This window comes from Dasypus novemcinctus, chromosome 1 (genome assembly GCF_030445035.2).
Source record: "Dasypus novemcinctus isolate mDasNov1 chromosome 1, mDasNov1.1.hap2, whole genome shotgun sequence".
Taxonomy (NCBI): domain Eukaryota; kingdom Metazoa; phylum Chordata; class Mammalia; order Cingulata; family Dasypodidae; genus Dasypus; species Dasypus novemcinctus.
In genome coordinates this window covers 197,137,445-197,153,996 of record NC_080673.1, presented here as the reverse complement: position 1 = coordinate 197,153,996, position 16,552 = coordinate 197,137,445, and positions in this window count along the sequence as shown.

The following is a 16,552-nucleotide window of genomic DNA, read 5'->3' as shown; positions in this document are numbered from 1 at the left end:
ATAAAATATGGATTAGAGTGGACTTACTTATATACTACCAAAAAACTACTGTGACTAGTAATAGAAGAAATTGTAGCATTGAGGAAGAGAAAGTGACCACAGTAGTTGCTGAGGAAAGGGAGAAGGAAGAAGAGATGTGATGTGGGGGGCATTTTTGGGACTTTGAGTTGTCCTAAATGATACTGCAGAGTCAGATGCTGGACTTTATATATCTTGCCATAACCTGTTGAAAGTACTGGGGGAGAGTATGAACTGCAGGGTAAACTATTATCTATGTGGTGCAACAGTGCTCCAATGTGTTCACCGAGTACAATGAGTGTGCCACAATGATGGGGGAGGTTGTTGGTGTGGGAGGAGTGGGAGGTGGGGTGGGGGGTACATGGGAAACCCTTATATTTTTTAATGAAACATTTTTTTGTGTGATGTATATATCTTCAAAAAAATACAATTTACAAAAATGATGGGGTGGGGGAGTGGGGAGTGGGGTATATGGGAACCTCATGTTTTTCATGTTTCTTTAAAAATGTTTTTAATGTAACATTCCGTGTTGCGACGGTTTGCTCGGTCGGTAGAGGTGGGGTCTGGCTGCGGACGAGGGGTCGGTCCAGCTCAGGACGAGGGGTCGGTCCCGCTTGGGACGAGGGGTCGGTCCGGCAGCAGACAAGGGGTCGGTCTCACAGGGGTTGCGCGGTTCGGCTGATGGGGTTGCCCGGCGAAGCCGGCGACGAAGGGGTCGCCCGGAGAAGCAGGCAACGAACTGGGGACAAGGGAGGCCAGGCCCTTGTCGGGGGCTCTCAGGACTGGAGGGCGCATGGCAGAAGAACTACCGCCGAGACGAGGTAAACACGCAGGTCCAACTTTATAGAGGGAGAGGCAACAGTTTTATAGGGGCTGGGGAAGGCTGATTGGTCGAAGCCACGCCCTGTTCTGATTGGTTGCCGGAGAAAGGTCAGTGGGCGGTACTGGACGGGGGAGGGATGGTGATTAGGGATTGGCTGTTGCTGTTGCTGGGGGAAGTGGCAGGGTTTAGGGATTAGTGGCTGCTGTTGCTGGGGTGGAGGGCAGACTTGAGTTTCCCGCCCACGCCTGGCTGTGCTGCTGTCCGGGGGAGGGAAAAGGGCAGACTGGATTTCTCCGCCCACGCCTGGCTGTTGCTGCTGTCGGGGGAGGGGAAAAGGGCAGACTGGAATTTTCCGCCCTGCGCCTGCGCAGGGAAAAAGAAGAAGAAGGGTGCCGCCCCACAGGCACCGTGTGGCGCCATCCGGGAGAAGGGGCGGCCGCGAAAGCATGGCTGCTGAGAAGGGGAGACCCGAGGGCACTCTGCGCCCATGCCGAGCTCCCTTCAGGGGTGGCGGTGAGTCCGACCAGCCACCCTATTATGGGGGCAGCGGATTTAGGTCTACCGCGGCTGCTCCCCTGCCAGGCCAGCAAACCACACTTCAGCCCGAGGGGTGGCCGCACCGTGTGATCTATTAACTTTAATTTAAAAAAGTGAAAAAAAAAACAATGGAAAACCTACCTTTCCCAAGCATTCCAGGGATTCCAGAGGGAATGACTTCCATTTTTCCCAGGTATTGCTGATTGTAAGTGATTGAGTTTGGTTTATGGATCATCTTGCAGATGGCATCACTATTTAAGCCCTTGTTAAAACAACCCTGATATGGAGCTCCCTTTTCTTGAGCCCAGCATCACAGTATCCACCTATACGTGGCCTCTATTTTCACAGAAGACTGCAAAGGCTTCTAAAGTACCACTAGAATTTAAAATTTGAACTGGCCACCTATGCCAAAGAGGAATCCAGCTTTCTTGTTAATGTTAGCGAATGTCATACCACCCTCTGCCCCTCCACTCTGCCATGCCTCTCTTTACCACAATCCTAAATTCCTCTTCATTGCACATGTAGGGGTCATTCCTTCCACACCATGCTCTCAACTCCCCACCTTCAACCTCCACACAACCATCAAGATATTTTTCTAAATAAGGACAGTTTCTTCACTCCTTTTTACATTGCTACAACTTGTAAATTATACTGCTTTGTCTTAAAACAATAGAAGATAGTCATAAATCTGATCGTGGTGAAGGGCCTCCTAAGGGAGTCTGGCTGGATTTGACTCTACTTTAAGTGCCCAGACACTGCCTTGTCAGGATCCGGGCATGATGAGGCTCTGTGAGAATAGCCCCATACATAAATAAATGCAAACTGACATGTCCCCAAAGTGTGGTTTTGATCATTTACAATGAGAAATATAATTATCTCATGGGCTGGAACTCTTCATTTTTTTAAAGTCTTTTCTTCCACTGTAGCCAATAGACATTGAAACTCTAATCACAACCAAAAACTATGTTATTAATTAACCATGAAAACTCATCATGACAGTAGAAACATTCAGTCTTTTTCATCAGTGTATAAACCCCTTGGTCAATGTGGAAAGAAAGCAAGACTCTGAGAAGAATCCCATGTTCAAGGGTAACTGGGCTAATATATACATGGCAATCCTGGCTAATGATAAGTGCTTGACTGGACTCTGCTAACATCAACTCCTTTTATTCTTCTCTTTCTATTTACCAGGCATGTCCAACCCTCTTCTGATTGACATGTTCTTTTTGCAAACCTATTTACATGTTCAGAAGTGTTACTCTGGAGTCTAGTTTTCCCAGGACTCATGTTCTGCTTCAGGTAACTTTGCATTTCTATGCTTTATCTCTTATATGTTATCTTACAGCTTAATTTCTCTCAGCCCATAATTCTTAGGACAGGCACATACTTAAGTTCATGCACAGCACTAGACGCTTTCTAAATTCTCTATCTAATCTTTAAAATTCACCAAGCAAGTTGAATATTATTATGCTAATTTATCCTCCCCCCACACACACACCCATGGCTTTTTGCATGCTGTCTCCTCTCTGTGTCCATTCCCTGCACACTCTCCTGTGTTTTTGCTTGTCTCCCTTTTTTGTTGCGTCACCTTGTGAGTCAGCCCTCCGCGGCACTTGTGGGCTGGGTAGCACTCTCGGCATCTGGGGGCCCAGCCGCGCTCCATGGTGCTTGTGGGCAGGGCGGCTCTCCACAGCTTGCGGATGAGCCTGCCTTCACAAGGAGGTCCCAGGACATGAACCCAGGGACTCCCTATGGTAGATGGGAGCCCAACTGATTGAGCCACAGCTGCTTCCCTTATTATGTTAATTTTATAGTTAGAATATTATTCTATAGCCTGCCTTACTCAGTTGATTATAGATATTTTCCCCCTTATTTATGCACTCTTTAAAGACAGGGACAAAATCGAGGAACAGTTGAATGAGAAGCGTAAAGAGAAATGAACTACAATACTATCTAAAGCAAGATGCGAAGGAGTAACCAGTGGCAGTCCTTTTACAGTGAATGTAAAAAGGAAAAAAAATTCTGTCTTGAAACAATGTTGATAAGGACTTATATCATTAGGTTGAATTTTGAGGAACTGCAGATGCAATATTTCTGAAAAAGATTAATAAAGGCCTTGGTTCATGATCATGATCAATCTTAGAAGAGTATGGAGTAAGAATAGCACTGTGGACTTTGAGGACAATTGTGAGACCTGGCAGGTCAGAAGGATCATACCCAAGAAGAGGGATGTGATTTGTCAAATGGAAGGAGAAATATGTTTGAAGTTAAATGGTTGGCATGTATGAACATTGCATGAGTACCTGTCATTAAAATGAGAAGAAAGGTACTAAAACCCATTGTTTTGAAGTTTTAGGTCTGACACTCCTTTCTCATCCTGAGGTGTAGCTCTTCTACCTGCTACCCAGGAGGACTTGGTAAAAACCTGTTTCTTCATTTATTCAATGAAGATGATAAAACCTACCTCAGAGAACCATTGTGAAGATCATGTAATAACTCGCCTTTATTGAGAACTCACTGTGGTTAAGACAGCATCTGGTAACTCTGCTTGTATTATGTCATGCAATCCTTTCAACAATCCCGAGACAGGTGTTATTGCTTACCAAAAATATAAAAAGAGACAGAGAGAGATCACTCAGAGTCACACATGAAATACTTGTTGGGGCTGGAGTTTGTACCCAAGCATTCTGACTTACAGTCCTCTGCTCTTAAGCAGATTGCTACCACCATCTTCTCAATGAGTCACCAACTCTTTGTAAATTTCCATAAATGAGCTAGTACAGAAAAGTCTTTATACCAGAGTCCAGATCATAATAAATACTGTTTACTATTATTTCATTAGTTTTAAATTTATAATTATCAATTTCTGTTGAGAACCAGTAGCCTGGGAATCAGGCATGCTTAATTCTGGTCTTAGCCTCCCACTATCTAGATGTATGACTTTGAGGAAATTACTTCCCCACTCTGGGATTCATTTTTCTCATCTGTAAAAGGAAGCTTTGCCTGTGACATTCGCTGAGCTTACTCTCTGCTCCAACAGCCTGAGATTCCTATGCAAATTTTGTGAGGTCTATTTATTGAACAGCTTAGAGGCTCCACTGAACCAGCTTTAAAAATTTTAAACTTTGTTTCCTGAGTGCCTGGTTTTACTATGTATTTTAGAGAGAATTCCAGATTTAAAGAGAATTAATAAGACTAACAATTCTATTTGCATTATGTGTTTCATCCAAAAACTGAAAAGAAAAAGAAAAGCAAGTAGAAAATTCCATCTTCATTTTCCAGAAAGAGGCTCAGAGCCACAGAGGTGGAGAGATTTCATTGCCTGTCCAGAGTGATCTTGGAAGCCCCTTGAAATAAATTGATCTGGGGTCCTAACATATGTAATTCCATTTTCAGTAATGGTAGGTCTGCAGCATTAGCTGCAGTTGCCAAAAAAGGGTTGACATTCATTACAGGCTCAGACATGGAGAAAAATGATTCTTCTCATGAATACATTTGCCTAAAGCAATAATAGTGTCCAAGGGAAATCATAAACAGAAAGAAAATTTTATTTGACTATCCTCAAATCTTGGGAAACCCAGAGAGGCTGACTAAGAAATAATTAGCATTCAGGAGAATTTGCTTCTCTCTTGCCTTAACTGGCTGCAACAGACTCTGCTGGTGTAGGCCAATGGCCTCCTTCCACAAGCACCTGTGCTTCTTTGCCTGGGGCTTTCTCTGGCTGAGCACAGGGCGGGTCAGATGTGCTGAGTAGTTCATGCTCTGGGAGCAGCCCAAAGCTAATACCAGATGGCAGCTGGTGGGTAAATATCTTAGCTTCCCCATCCCTCAGGTGGAACAACTCTGAGGTGTGTTATCCACAGTCTCCAGGCATCCTGAGCACATTTAAGCCCCAATGCCCATGTCAGTCACCCACTCTTCAATGCAACCTGTGCTAGCTTCTATGATGTACATGCCATTTTCTTGGCTATAGGGCAGTAACTGACCAAGAGCCCCAGCTGCTACATTCTGAGATCCAGCACCGCATTTGCACCAAGACTGCACTTCCCAGGACCGCTCCCACCAGTGACCAAGAGGCAGACATCCTAAGGCAGATTTTCCTTCCGATGCCTGTTGTGGCTCAAGGACTCCCTGAAGGCCTGGCTAGACTTCCCTTAGCATTCCACCTCCTAAGATGCTTCCACCCTCTCTCCTTCACACAGGACAAACTTGCATTGCAGTTTGACTGTTCTCCCAGCTTCCTCACTCCCATCCCTTTTTCACTTACTCAGGCATTATCTCCTAGTAAAATCCTTGCTATTTTAATCTACCCTTGGCGTCTGCTTCTCAGACGACCTGCATTGACACAGCTTCCTTCCCTTTTCTGTCTCCTTCCCATACTCGCTGTTTCCTGTGATCACAGAATAAGAATAAGCTACGTGCACTCAAATCTTTGTGCCATTCTCTGCTTCTAGGGATTCCAATTTAAGAACATTCTTCCTCCTTTAATCCATAGCCCTACATTTCCCCTCACACACACACATCTCTCATACACTTGCTGTGCACACACACACACACTCTCACAATGGGGTACTTTAATATAAAATGATCCAAGGCAATGTTCTCCTAGAGGTATACACAGAGAGTGGGCACAAAATGCTAAATTCCAACATATATTTGAAGAGCTTCAGAGATTTCAGGAAAGTATTCTGAATTATCCGTAAGTATTAACATCTGAAGTCGCAGATGCTCCTTGAATGATGGATGTTCAGTTCAGCCCTCTGAACATCTTCTCTATTAAGGAGAACCACCCAGTGATATCTCCAGCATCATTGATTAAGAGAGCTTATCATCACCCTTCCCATAATTCATAGAGTTCATAAAAGGAATCCATATGACGTTGGTTTTCATCTAGACTTGTAAGGCAGACCCAGCCAAAATAAATACAGATCCTGCAGGGACTGCAAGTGATATGAAACATTTCCAGAACAAAGGGTGAAGACAGTAGTAACAAGCTGATAAAGCTTTCATCTTGGGTAATGTTACCATATACAACATACATGGCTATCATGCTGAACTGAAGGAAGGCTCAAATTAGGAAAAGATTGACCAACCGACATGGTATAAAGGGTTTGTCATAATCTGACTGCATGCTGGATAAAAATATGTACCTTTGAAAAGTCTTGAGATCTCATCTTTTTTATGTCATGCTGGCTTTGTCTGGATTATATATATTCACAAGTTATTACTTACCAGATCGAGCCTCATTTTCTCTCCAGTTGCCCCAATAACCTAAGGGCCATCTGTAATTTCAAGGAGATGGCAAAGAGGTATTTCTCAGTGGTCAGATTATTTTCAACTATAAGTCTAGCTAGGCATGATAATCATAGCACTGTCAGGGAGAGAGGAAAAATGGCAGCTGGAGGCTGCAGAGTCTTGTGTCCTTGAATGCAGGGGTGGCTCTTATGGTCAGAAACATGATATAAAGTTCAAGTGCACATAAAATCAGCCAAATAAAGACAAGTAAGACACAATTATGTGCGTTCAGTTAAAGCCAAAAAAAAAAAAAAAGGCAGACAAAATTAAGACAAAAAAAAAGTAATGGACAAATAGAAACAGTATGATTTAATTCGAATGCTGATGCTATTTCATTTGTATTTTCTCATAGAGAGATCCACCACAATCATGTTCAAACAAAATGACACCTCCTCCAAAGAACTTTATATATACAGTTTCTACTGAGGAAGTAGAGGCCAGTTTCCTAGGGGGTTAAAATGATTCCAAACCAGGAAAGAAGCTAGAATTTCAGCTAAGTGACCTGGAGTTTAGGGAGTGACCAATGCGAAACGAGACTACCAAGAAGGCTCCAAGGCAGAAGACTGCTTGAGCAGCCATGCTTGGAGAGGTTGTGATTCATCAGTTGTAGATTTTATCCAATGAAAACAAGAGAAAATGAGCCTATAGCAACATGCATGGTTACAGCCTTCATGAACTGTCTGGGGGAAAGATGCTAGGACAGCAAATGCTGTGTTCAGAATTTTCAGGACCTGGTGCAGGGAAGAGCAGTAAAGGGTTGCAGTGCCTGTAGCTGGGCAAAGCTGGGGAAGGCTTGGCTGAAGGGCACTCAAACCAAGTTATAGCCACGCAGCCATGGTGCAGAGCATGAGCCTTTAGAGCAGGGTTCTTAACCTCTTTTGTTCCACAGACCCCTTTACCATCAGGTGAAAACCTCAGACCCCTTACCAGGTCCACACTATACTGTTTATTATTTAATGAATCTATCACACCCACACCAACACATCCCCACAAGAAAAATGTGTTTTTTTTTTCCATTTCAATTCAAGCCCACAGACCCCTTGTTAAGAACCGTTGCTTTAGAGAGAGACTTTTCCCACTCATTTATATCAGTTAAAAAGGTATTTAAAAGATTGTCAGTGATTCTCAATCAGGAGCAAATATTTGCATCCCAAGAGATATTTGACGATGTCTGGAGATATTTTTCTTTGTCTTGACTTGGGGAGTTGCTATTGGCATCTATTGCATAGAGTACAGGGATTTTGCTCAACATCCTACAGCATCCCACACCCCCACACAGCAAAGACTTATCCAACCTCAAATATCAGTGGCACCAAAGTTGAAAAATCCTAGACCAGCGTGATGTTTTCAACAGAAATTGGTGGTATGGATCATATTTATTAAGCACCTGCCGTGGGCCAGGTTTCACTTAAACCTTACAAATTAGAGTAGATAGTATTAGCCCACTTTACAAAAAGGAAGTAGAGTCTTATTACCCAGTAAACAACTCGTTTGAGGCAAGACTTAGGTCCTGACCTGTTAGATACAAAGTCCAATGTCAAACCCTTAATGAAAAAAAAAGTACGTATTTCTTTTCCTAGCTTCAAAATGGAATTAAATGTTAACATTTCCATTGATCGCATATAATTTTTAACAAGGAAAGAATTCTTCATTGTCCTCATGATTGACTTGATGTGTCAATAATTTCAGTATGGCTCTAGTAGATTTTAAATATATATCCATCACACTATTGAAATGTTTGTTTAATCATTCAGATTTTATTTAGCACTGAAATATTAGGAATAGCTTTATCAGGGTCATAGGATAGCAGGTTACTACTATTACTTTCTCCCGAAATTTACAATTTCTTTAAACAAGCATGTACTATATTTATAATAAAACTATAAAATTGCCACATAGGTATTTTAATGTAGTTTGCATAGACAATTCTTTCAAGGTATGGAATGAATTGTATACAGGATAAAGACTCATTTATTTGGGGATTATATGGATTTGCAGACTGTGAAATCTAAATTTCAATTTCATCAAACATCACAGGCACTTCCTCACACACTAAAGGACATGCAAAAAGAGAAAAAGGCACCCAATTTCTGCCTTCAAGGAGCTTGGAAAAAATGCTTTTGTTCAAGCTGATCCAAATGTTTGGAATATCCTCTCCTCATAGCTGCCTGTGAAATTTCTATGTAAAATCCCACAGCCAATTCTAACTCCATTTTCTCCACCACTATTCTTTCCACAGTTGGGCGTTTTCCACCTCTCTGGAATTTCTGATGTGACATTCTGCCTGCATTGTTGTTAGTCCCTCCACCCCCACTTATGAGTTTCAAAGGCACAGTTTTATTCATTTTCAACTATATATCCCCCATCACCTAGTGCAGTATCTTGCGCATAGTAGAAATTCAATAAGTGCTTTCTTAATTGAAATAAGTCTAGCCTTAGGTACAAAGTGCTATCATTGTCATCATCTCACAGAAGAGGAAAAAAAAGTCTGGGTGTGGGGGGGATCAGTGAGTTGCAAAAAGTGTATGTGCTCAGCAGGCACGTTTATATTCAGGGTTAGTGGCCTCTATTTTTAATTTATCTTAGTTTTCTACAGTATCGACTTTTTCTTAAATAATTTCTTATTTACACCCAAAGATCAGAAGTCATTCAAGCTAAAGCCCTGCCTACACACTCATTTATGAGCTGTGCTCACAAAATGTTCAGGAACATTAAAAATCCCTGACATGAAAAATGTGTTGCATCAAAGGTTTTAAGATAGACCAAGTAAATATATGTGTTGCTCTGCGTTCGTGAAGCCGCACCACGGGGACGGTTAGGCAGCTGTGGCCCAAACTTAGGGCTGCGTCTAGCAGGTATGGCTGAGCGCCGTCGGAACAGTGAAGGACGCCTGCCATCTACAGGCCATCAATTGTATTGCCGCGTAGATGCCAGTGGACCTCGACTCCGGAAGATCTGTCATGGGTAATAAGAGCCAAATCTACGATGAATTATTTGGAGTCAAATGCTTTGTCCCTGTCCTTCAATGTAGGTATATAAGATAATAGTTAAAACTGGGTAACAGGTAATTCCCCCGTCCGCCCCATCCCCAGCAAAACCCTTATTTTACAAAATTTAAGCTCGTCAGCATTGTGGGTCTCCTACTTTCTTTTTTCTATTACAATTGTGCTCTGCCTTTTGTGTGTTGTAATTATCTCTGTACGGGTCGTCTTCCCCAGGAGTCTGTTAACTCCTACAATGCCTGGGCCTAATAGAATTCACTCTTGTACGTCCTCTCGCCTAGCAGAGTGTTTGATATGCTGCTGATATTCCACAAATATTGGATGTATGAATGATTAAGGGAATTAATGAATGAACACATATATCAATAGACCAGTTATTTGTGAGTCATCTTATTCCCAGTAAGTTAAAATTTTATGAATAAAAATTGTAGTCTAATATATATGCATATGTGTAGGTATGTATGCAAAATGGGGATACAAATATATGCATGTGTGCCTATGTATATATGTAAAAGTATATGTATGTGCAGAGTCAGTGGTTTTACAACTACTGTAATAAATCAAGGGGTTAAGGCTTGTTTATGAAAATCTTTAAATCCACATATTTAAGATCTTATAAATTCTACTTTACGATCCCAGCCGTGATGTTTTATCAAAGACAAACTGTTCTGAAAGATTCATTTTATTTATAAAGGAAGAATGGTACCAAGGCCATAGCTATTATTTCTTGTTTATTTTGTTCTTTCTGAGATTGACCATCTAGATTTAGTCATGTGAAATGAGAGCCAAAGAAAAAGATTTAGAGAAGATCATTATAGTGGTAGAATAAAAGAGGAGGTGGAACAGCAGGGTAAATATTGTTTCTCCTAAGAGACATGGGTTCTCTTTGCAGTTCTCTCTCTTTCAGAACAATCTTGAGAAAGTTTTTCAGATTTTTAAACTACAAGCCTTTTTTGTAGAAAGAATGGGGCTATTGTTCATTGAGCACCTCTTGCCAGATACTATGTTTGCCATTTTCAGCCATAGTTACATTGAATCCTCCCAACAACCCTGACCTTTGGAGGATAGTGCTGAGTTACTCATGTAACTGAGGCTCAGAAAGACTGTTCATTTTGCAGTGTCACATTGCTGGAAGGTAGCGTGGTGCTATGGAGAAGGATAGCACCAGCTTGCAAGAGTCAACTCTGTGTTCCATGGTGTCCCTGTTAACTTGAAGTCAGCCACCATGGAAGTATTTAAATCCTGGAAGTCAGCAGTTGCTACAAAGCAGCTCCTAGCCTGAGAACCACTAGTTAACCATTTACCAGATGCCACTGTTTTTGAAGCAATAATCTGAGTTCAAGACTATTTGACTCCAAAACCCATGTCATTTTATTTTTGGTTTTGTTTTTGTTTTGATTTTTTCTCCAAAAGACTATAGTACCTAAGCGTTAAAAGATGGTAACTTTAAGTTTTAATACTTTGCTGTGGGTTCTGTAACATGAACCTCCCTTTTCTTTCTCTTTTTTCCCTTCCGTCCTTCTCCCTTTCTCCTCTGTTTTTTTTTTTTTTTAAATCAGTTGCTGCCACATACTGAGTGACTACTATGTGCTAAGGGCTTGACATGAGCTAAAATATTTATAACAATCAAGGGGAACAACGGATATGGCAGGTAAGCAATTTAAACAAAACCAAGAAGCAACCAAATGTTGAGTTAGAATTATATCCTAGGATCCAGAAAAAACAATCCACACCCTGAAACCAGCTAGGTGAGTCTACAGTTTTTTCCCAAACCTAAAATCTAACGCTCTTCTTCTAAATGATCATAGGAGCCCTCTTTCTCTCTTTATTCACTTCTTCAACAAGTATTTGAGCACAGAGTATATGCCACACTTTGGTCTGGGTGTTCGAGATGCAATAGTGAAGTTAAGTGAGGTCCCTGCTCTGATGAGGTCCAGAACAAACATGTAGAGGCTGAGCAGTCAAACAAGAAGGCTGGGATTTGAACTCCAGGTTCATCGTTTTCTAACTGTATGAATTTTGGCCAATTACTAAACCTCTTTGAGCCTCAATTTCCTATATTATATAAAAAGGGGACAGTAATAGTTTTTAAGTCTGAAGGTTGTTGTGTGGATTAAATTTTAAAATGTTAAATAGCATCTGGCATGTCATCAGTCCTCCATGTAAGTTAGCTGTATGTTATAAAGAAACAAAATAATTGCAGCTTATAATAAGAATTTTGAAAGAAACACAACAGATACAGAGACTGGGATGAGCATGGGCTATTTTAGGTAAGGTGATCAATAAAATCCTCTCTGAGGAGGTAATAAGGAGGATGAGAAGGATACAGACATAGCAAAATTGGAGAAAGAACTCTTCTAGCATCAAGAATTACAACTGGTAAACTAAAATGGGAACAGTTTAATGTTTAAGGAATTAGTGGAGATGAATGTGTTTGGAGTAGCGTGGACAAGAGGGAAAGTGGAATGAGAAAGAACTAAAGTGGCAAGCAGGACCAAATTCGCTAAGGTCTTAGAAGCCACTGTATGGAATTTCGATTTTTTTTCTACAAGGAAAAGAAAATGTAAAGCACCTCATTGTGGCTCTTTTGCTCCAGGTCTCAGTCTTCTCAACTCTCCCTTTTCTTGTGACCCATGGTTAAGGACACCAGTGGTCACCTAATTTTAGAGTTTCACTGCTGTTTTTCTGTGAGGAAGCACACTAGATAATTAAGACAATGTGAAGAGGTAATGACAAATCACTTGCGAATCTGTAACATTTGCAATACATCCCAAAGTTCTTTATGTCCTGGATCTTTATCTTAGTTCCTGGCTATGGCTCATTTAAGACCAACTGGCTAAAATCCTGATGGCTTCAGTGGACTCACTGCCTTTTCTGCAAAACTGTGCAAGAATGTATCTTTCTAGGGAGTGCTTTCGTAGATTTCATTAAATCTCATATGGGTTCTTGACCCAAGAATGCTTAAAAAATATAACCTTAGACTGTCATCTTAGATTGCCCACTTGACGCACTTTCTTGTGCCCTCCCGTTTCTCAGAAGGCTCCAATAGGCCCAAAATCAGAGAGAAATAATCAAATGTTCCCTGATCTTAAGCTGGTAACTTGACTTTTGGAGGATTTCCAGCCTCAGAGGCCAATCACTTCTTGCTCAGGATCCTTATACATCTCAGGAGTATCCTTCAGAGAATGCCTCTCCAAGATAGTTATTACCAGAACTCTCATTTTGTAAATGGGAAACAGAATTGAATCTGGAAGGATGGGGAAAAGCCTTACAATTATCAATTCTGAGCTTATCCCATTTACCCTGCTGAGCAAAGAGCAGCTCGGTGAACCAACATTGGCATCCTAGACTAACCCTGTGCTTTCTTCTAGTCTAACATTAATGATACTGAAAAAGAGAATTCAGACTTGGTTCAAGAATCTATTTCAGTGGGAGTCCAGGATCAGTGGAACAGCTGAACTTTGGGGACCATCACTGATGATGCCTTAGTTTGTACATTTTCTCAGCCTCGGAACTGTACATTTTTACCCTAATAAATCCCCACTATAAAAGTCAATCCCTTTCTGGTCATTTTACATTGGCAGACTTTGGCAAAGACAACGAAGTAAGTAAGAAAAGGGAGGGCTTCTGCCTGAACGGGCATGGAGGCCCTCCCATTTTCCCCACCTCTGCAGCTTTGCTCCTCTCAAGCTTGCTGAACCACAGAAGTCCTGGAAGCTACAAGCTCAGGCACTCTTCCTAAAGGAAAAAGGTAAAATTCTCATTAGTGATGGGAGGGAAGGAGAGTGGACAGAGGCTGGAGTCCTTGCCTATTTATTAACTCTACGCTCATCCCTCTGAGGTTCAAAAGGCAAAATACCTGTAGGACATAGATACCAGGTCTTGGGCTATGTTAACATCCTGAACCAGGCTTTGTTATTTCTCAGAATGTACCTACTGCCTTCTCTTCCTTCTCCTCTTCCTAATCCTCTTTCTCTTCCTCTCCCTCTCCTCTAGTAAAGGGCTATATGTTTGATAAAATTAGAACTTGAATTTTTAAACCCATTGCTCTTCTTCACTCTTATGGAGACCTTATTTTCCAGGACTGTTTTCAGAAAGTGACTTTTAGAGACAATTTCGTGGGCAACAGAGATTCTTCAATAACAGCTGGTTGTACTGGTTCTCAAAGGTGGAATTACTGAGGAGAGTGTCCATGCCAGGCTGCTGTTGCCCTGACTTTGCAAATTCTCGGGTAGGTGCCTGTCTCATCAGCCATCTCAAACAGGCACGAAAAGAGGTGATGACAGCTCGGTTTCACCCAGTCCCTTGAGTTATGAGGAATCTTACTAGACTCTTGTTATTTTCTGGCAGATTTCATGACGTTGTGTTGAATTTGCAAACAAAGGCAAGAGGCAAACAATGGCCTAAGCTTCTTTGAGATTGCCTCATTAAACTGCAGCCTGCTGAAGTTTCTGCTTATAGCAATGAACATATCTGAGCTCTACAATGATGTCACTGTCTAAAAATCCATTTAAACTGCTTTGGGGCCATAAAATTGTCCCATCACTGATTTTTTTTTTAAGCTGCTAATAAAAACTGAATAAAGAAATAAAGAAGAGAAAAGGAAAGAGCAGAAAACTGCCCTGACAAAGAGCAATGCCCATGTATCAAGAAAGCTGGGTTTAGTTCCATTGCTGTCATATTAGCTTTGTTACCAGTGAGCATCTTCTGTGGGAGCTTCAAGACTCAGTTTATTTCTCTGGATCTTAAAGACCCTGATGCCCTCTGAAGAATCCATTGAGCTCTACAGGGGTCCCCTGTAAAGAGAGAAGGTTTTGTGACATGATCTCCAAGATGGTTTTTTTGTTTTTGTTTTTTTTTTGTCGTAACTATAGAAAGAACAAAATTTCCCATTTTAACCTCCTTCAAGTACACAATTCAGTAGTATTAATTTTATTCACAATATTGTGTGATCATCACCAACATCCATTTGCCCTTCCTTTTATATCACTTCAAATAGAAACAACCATTAAGCTCTAACTCCCTCTTCCCACCCACACTGCCTCTCGTAACCGTCGATCTAAGATCTTTTTAAAGACAAAGTGTGTATTTGTGACATTATGTGAAAGCCCTTTGGAAACTAAAGATCTGAACAAATGTGAGGTAAGGTCTCCAGTTGATTTTCCATTTGCCATATACTCTATTTTAAGTGGTGACTTCTTGACCTCAGCTAGTGTTAAGCATCCAGATCTTTCTCAGGCATATAGGGATAGAATTCAAAACTGAACAAGCCCCTCTGACTTCATATCGAGACAGAAGGAAGCTAAGCTTTTGTTGGTCTTGCTGTGTACAAGTGTGTTATACAGTATGCCTGTTTTAATTCTTGCATCTACCTTGTAACAGATGCACCCTTAGCCCTTTTATGGGGAATGACAATTAGGTGAGGAACCAAAAGGTTACTATTTTAAGAAGTCACACAAGTATAGAAGTAGTGAGGATGGGCTACAAATGCAGGTCTGTCAGGCCCAGAAGCCAAGTTTGCACTTATTTATCTGCTTGTTTGTTTTGCCTGTTTGTTACTGTCACTTTAGAGTTGCCAATTGAGTTTCCAGTAGAGTCCATCTCAATCATTAGATATAAGTCAAGTGATTCAGTTTCCTTATGAATAAACTGTGATGAAATGACCCAACCTACCAGCTTCACAAGGACGTGAGGTTTTTTTTTATTTTAAATAATATTTATACCCCTATTTAAGAAATTCAGAAGTTCATGGTATTAGTGACTCCAGGTAGATAGAACTGCCTTTCCATTCTGTTTGAAGAATCTACCCCAAATAAGCAATATCTAAATTCATCCCCTTTAAATTAATGGGTGGTTGCTAGCTCAATATCCTCATCTTTAAAACGGGGTATTAAGACCTAATGCACTGGGTTTTTACAAGGTTTAGTACAACATTATACATCATGGACAAATGCATCTGGCAAATAATATTTTGTAAATAAATACTTGTTTTCCTCATGTATTTTACCCTTTTTTGGTATAGAAATCCATGTGATTGCAGATATAAAAATGACATTAAAATAATAAGTTTTTGACAAAGAGCAGTAACAGAAACCAGAGAAGCAGTTCCCAGCAGCCCAGACTTTGAATTCCGGATTGAATCCTGGGAAGTCAGAGACCAAACTTCAAGGAGAGGAAGGATGCTTCCCAGAGAAGTCTTGTTCTTGACCTCTTTGACCTTAATTACTGTAACTTTGGAGGATCCCTGGACCTCCAGGGCAGAAGGAGTTGTGACAAAAGCCATTTCCCCAGCAGCACCAAGAAGGTGGCTGAGCAGCAGATTTCTCTCTATGCCTACCTTCCCCTGGATTGCGCCCTCTTTGCAGATCACCCTCTGATCTTTCAGAGAGAGATTAGTGGAGTTCTCCTATAAAGACACCTCTTATGAAGACTCTGGCAAGTCAGAGACTTCACCAAAACGGCCCACAGGCAAAAGGGAGTAAAGACCCCTCCCACCAGGTAGCTCATCTGCCCTAAGGAGAAGAGCCCACCAAGCCACATCTTCCTATAGAATGAAAAGAAGTGGAATTGCCTCTCCCAGGTCAAAAGGTCACTCTTCCTAATTGAAAAGAAAGAGTTCAGCCCTCCCCAAGTCAAGAGGACCCCTGACATAAACAGAACAAAGCTGGCTTGCCCAGTGTCCCAATGCCAATGCCACCCCAAATCTGATCTCAAGATCCAGCCCAGGTGTAGCATCATCAACAGGGCTGAGCCCTCAGAAAGTGCACCCACTCACTGGATAGCCTTCTCCTAATAATCTGAACCAGAACTGAACTGCCTCCTGGCCATCAGCAAGTGGGATATGAGCCTTGTAGCTTGCCCAGACTGTACCCTCCCA